The sequence below is a fragment of the Phyllobates terribilis genome, unplaced genomic scaffold (genome assembly GCF_046119375.1).
Source record: "Phyllobates terribilis strain yellow unplaced genomic scaffold, ASM4611937v1 Scaffold_4__5_contigs__length_816908805, whole genome shotgun sequence".
Taxonomy (NCBI): domain Eukaryota; kingdom Metazoa; phylum Chordata; class Amphibia; order Anura; family Dendrobatidae; genus Phyllobates; species Phyllobates terribilis.
The window spans coordinates 815,027,780-815,033,779 of NW_027362764.1; the positions used below are offsets into that span (position 1 = coordinate 815,027,780).

At 46.8% G+C, this 6,000-nt stretch overlaps 1 protein-coding gene across 1 annotated transcript in view; it reads right to left on the reverse strand.

Moving 5' to 3' along the window:
• Positions 1-5,793, reverse strand: part of LOC141264746 (alanine aminotransferase 2-like) — a 137,953-nt gene extending 132,160 nt beyond the window's left edge. The window contains exon 1 of the mRNA XM_073677008.1: positions 5,674-5,793. The gene's annotated coding sequence lies outside the window, so the exon portion shown is untranslated. The remainder of the gene's footprint in view (positions 1-5,673) is intronic.
• Positions 5,794-6,000: the final 207 nt, after the last annotated feature.

Genomic DNA, 6,000 nt, shown 5'->3' on the forward strand with positions numbered 1-6,000 from the left:
CACACCCGACACCCCAATATCATCACACCCGACACCCCAAGATTATCACACACCTGACACCCCAATATCACACACAGGACACCCTAATATTACCACACACCCGACACCCCAAAATTATCACACCCGAAACCCCAAGATTATCACACCCGAAACCCCAAGATTATCACACACCTGACAGCCCAAGATTATCACACACAGGACACACCAACATTATCACACCAGACACCCCAATATTATCACACACCCGACACCCCAATATTATCACAAACCCGACGGCCCAAAATTATCACACACAGGACACCCCAATATTATCACACACCCAACACCCCAATATTATCACACCCAGGACACCCAAATATTATCACACCCAACACCCCAATAATATCACACACCCGACACCCCAATATTATCACAGACCCGAGACTCCAATATCATCACATACGACACCACAAGATTATCACACATCTGACATCCCAATATTATCACACCCAACACCCCAAGATTATCACACATAGAACACCCCAATATTTTCACACACCCGACACCCCAATATTCTCACACACCCGACACCCCAATATTCTCACACACCCGACACCCCAATATTCTCACACACCTGTCACCCCAATATTATCACACACTTGACACCCCAATATTATCACAGACCCGACGCCCCAATATCATCGCACTTGACACCCCAAGATTATTACACCTGACACCCAAAGATTATCACACACCTGACACACTAATATTATCACACACCCGACACCCCAAGATTATCACACAGCTGTAGCCCAATATTATCAGACACAGACACCCCAATATTATCACACCTCCGATACCCTAATATCATCACACGATACCCCAAGATTATTACACCTGAGACCCCAAGATTATCACACACCTGATACCCCAAGATTATCACACACCTGACACCCCAATATCACATACACAGGACACCCCAATATTATCACACACAGGACACCCTGATATTATCACAGACCCGACGCCCCAATATCATCACAACCGACACCCCAAGATTATTACACCTGACATCCCAAGATTATCACACACCTGACACCCCAATATCACACACAGGACACCCCAATATTATCACACATGTCAGGGAGATATTAAGGAAATATTAACCATTTTTCCCAAACCCCTCTTGCCTCTCACTCCTCCCTTATCCACCATTTGTCAGAAAAGAAGAGCTGACAGTCCAGCATCTGTAAATTATCACCTACAGCAGAAGTGACTTGAAAACAAATGCTGGCCCAGAAGGTGCTAGAACCTAATTAAAATGTGAGGGTCTTTCTCCCCTAGCAGAGGCAGGGGGTGATTAGATACCGGCTTGCGACAAATTTATGTGTAGCTGTTGAAGCTTGCTTCCCAGGACGAAAAAGGAAATTTAATAGAGGGTCCTAGGATGCCCAGCACAGATACGAAATATGGAATAGCTCAAGTTCCATAATTCTGATAATAAGGGGACCCATATTTCTTTGTGATAGGGTCAGCCAAGGAACAAGATGCTTATTTTTTTCGTAGCTGTAAGCCCCTCCGGGGAGCTGTAGCACAAGAGCACCAGAATATTGGATTGCCGCTACACCATGTGTGGTCTCTAAATGAAGGTAAAATTATAATAGAAAATATGGTATCACTTTTGGGCTTCTGAGATCAACCAGTGATAAGTTATCCCAAAAACAGATATCTTAAATAAAATGTGCAAGCTAGAATCCAGCCCCGTGATGTCAGCACAGGGGGACTGTGGGCAAATCATACCATAGGCATAAAAGAGTCCACGAATCCCATTCGATAACGCTCAAATCAAATCGGGGAGCCCCTCCTCCAGCTATACTAATTCGCCTCTGCGAACTCTATAGTAAGTTTCTTCTGTAATCCCGTTTATTATATGTAACTGCATATTCTGTACTGTATTGTCTCCTTTTGTAAAAACTTGTATATTTTTCATAACACTGCCTCCCTTTTGGATTAAATATAACATTTAATAGTTCTGTTTCTTTTGTCCTGTAATCGTTCCCTCCCCTGAAGCCATATACGCTACCAGAACGCAGGCGTCCGACCAGGCCTGTATTATATTTCAAACTGGATGGTGGTGGCAGAGAATATTAATAATTGAGCTATTGTGAAGCTGATAGTGACCGTACGGGGGGCGTAAACACATATTCCATGCGTTGGAATCCGGAGGTGTGACGTCATACGCTCACTGGTCGCTTGCCGATACCTACATAGTGAGTAGTGGGGACCGTTGGCTCATGGATCCCTGACGAAATCCTGACAGAGTGACAGCAACGGTGAGATATTGTGTGATCTCCCCGATGTCGTCTCTGTGGAATACATGACAACACACCTGACACTTTAATATTATCACACACCAGACACCCCAATATTATCATACATCCGACACCTCATTATTATCACACACCTGACACCCCAATATTATCACACACCCGTCACCCCAATATTATCACACACCCGACATCCCAATATTATCACACACCAGACACCCCAATATTATCACACACCAGACACCCCAATATTATCACACACCCGACATCCCAATATTATCACACACCAGACACCCCAATATTATCACACACCAGACACCCCAATATTATCACACACCAGACACCCCAATATTATCACACACCCGACATCCCAATATTATCACACACTCAACACCCCAATATTACAGTCCGGGCAGCCCAATATTATCACACTACTGACACCTCAATACCCAGTATGATAATATCGGGGTCTCGGGAGTGTCATCCCTACGTCACACACATCTTCTACGTCCATCATCCCTACGTCACACAAATCTACTACGCCTATCATTCCTACGTCACAGACATCTACCGCCCCCATCATCCCTATGTCACACACATCTACCGCTCCCATCATCCCTATATCACACACATCTACCGCCCCCATCATCCCTACATCACATATATCTACTACCCCCATCATCCCTACGTCACATATATCTACTACCCCCATTATCCCTATGTCACACACATCTACAGCCCCCATCATCCCTATATCACACACATCTACCGCCCCCATCATCCCTACATCACATATATCTACTACCCCCATCATCCCTACGTCACACACATCTACCACTCCCATCATCCCTATATCACACACATCTACAGCCCCCATCATCCCTACGTCACATATATCTACCGCCCCCATCATCCCTACGTCACATATATCTACTACCCCCATTATCCCTATGTCACACACATCTACCGCTCCCATCATCCCTATATCACACACATCTACCGCCCCCATCATCCCTACGTCACATATATCTACTACCCCCATCATCCCTACGTCACACACATCTACCACTCCCATCATCCCTATATCACACACATCTACAGCCCCCATCATCCCTACGTCACATATATCTACTACCCCCATTATCCCTATGTCACACACATCTACCGCCCCCATCATCCCTATGTCACACACATCTACTGCCCCCATCATCCCTATGTCACACACATCTACTGCCCCCATCATCCCTATGTCACACACATCTACCGCCCCCATCATCCCTACATCACACACATCTACCGCCCCCATCATCCCTACATCACATATATCTACTACCCCCATCATCCCTACGTCACACACATCTACCGCCCCCATCATCCCTACATCACATATATCTACTACCCCCATCATCCCTACATCACACACATCTACTACCCCCATCATCCCTACGTCACATATATCTACTACCCCCATCATCCCTATGTCACACACATCTACCACTCCCATCATCCCTATATCACACACATCTACAGCCCCCATCATCCCTACATCACATATATCTACTACCCCCATCATCCCTACGTCACATATATCTACTACCCCCATCATCCCTACATCACATATATCTACTACCCCCATCATCCCTACATCACATATATCTACCGCCCCCATCATCCCTACATCACATATATCTACCATCCCCATCATCCCTACGTCACACACATCTTCTACCCCCATCATCCCTACGTCACACAAATCTACTACGCCTATCATTCCTACGTCACAGACATCTACCGCCCCCATCATCCCTATGTCACATATATCTACTACCCCCATCATCCCTACGTCACACACATCTACCACTCCCATCATCCCTATATCACACACATCTACCGCCCCCATCATCCCTACGTCACATATATCTACTACCCCCATCATCCCTACGTCACACACATCTACCACTCCCATCATCCCTATATCACACACATCTACAGCCCCCATCATCCCTACGTCACATATATCTACTACCCCCATTATCCCTATGTCACACACATCTACCGCCCCCATCATCCCTATGTCACACACATCTACTGCCCCCATCATCCCTATGTCACACACATCTACCGCCCCCATCATCCCTACATCACACACATCTACCGCCCCCATCATCCCTACATCACATATATCTACTACCCCCATCATCCCTACGTCACACACATCTACTACCCCCATCATCCCTATGTCACACACATCTACTGCCCCCATCATCCCTATGTCACACACATCTACTGCCCCCATCATCCCTATGTCACACACATCTACCGCCCCCATCATCCCTACATCACACACATCTACCGCCCCCATCATCCCTACATCACATATATCTACTACCCCCATCATCCCTACGTCACACACATCTACCGCCCCCATCATCCCTACATCACATATATCTACTACCCCCATCATCCCTACATCACACACATCTACTACCCCCATCATCCCTACGTCACATATATCTACTACCCCCATCATCCCTATGTCACACACATCTACCACTCCCATCATCCCTATATCACACACATCTACAGCCCCCATCATCCCTACATCACATATATCTACTACCCCCATCATCCCTACGTCACATATATCTACTACCCCCATCATCCCTACATCACATATATCTACTACCCCCATCATCCCTACATCACATATATCTACCATCCCCATCATCCCTACGTCACACACATCTTCTACCCCCATCATCCCTACGTCACACAAATCTACTACGCCTATCATTCCTACGTCACAGACATCTACCGCCCCCATCATCCCTATGTCACATATATCTACTACCCCCATCATCCCTACGTCACACACATCTACCACTCCCATCATCCCTACGTCACATATATCTACTACCCCCATCATCCCTATATCACACACATCTACCGCCCCCATCATCCCTACGTCACATATATCTACTACCCCCATCATCCCTACGTCACACACATCTACCACTCCCATCATCCCTATATCACACACATCTACAGCCCCCATCATCCCTACGTCACATATATCTACTACCCCCATCATCCCTACGTCACATATATCTACCGCCCCCATCATCCCTACGTCACATATATCTACCGCCCCCATCATCCCTACATCACACACATCTACCGCCCCCATCATCCCTATGTCACACACTTCTACCGCCCCCATCATCCCTACGTCACATATATCTACTACCCCCATCATCCCTACGTCACATATATCTACTACCCCCATTATCCCTATGTCACATATATCTACCACCCCCATCGTCCCAGCCTTGTTGTATATGTTGCCCCCTGTTGTCCTCCACATTACCGGCTTCGGGGGTCCGGCAGCTGTGATCCGTCTGATCCTGGAGGAATCGTTCCCTGGGGACGTCTGGGTCCCTGTGATCTGGTTACAGTATAATCTGTGGAGGGTTCACTTATTAACCAGACAGGTCAAAGGTCGCTCACTATTCCACTACAGCAGATTTTAGGGTGTTTGTCATGTGACCTTTTATTTCACCGAACAAGTACAATAAGGAGGAGCCACAGAGGAGCAGCGGGTGCTACCAGGGGAGTGATGCTGTCCCCTATCCTCCATAGTGGAAAATGAGGGTCATTGTTTTCTGCGCAATGTGGGATGTCCATCTACTACAGA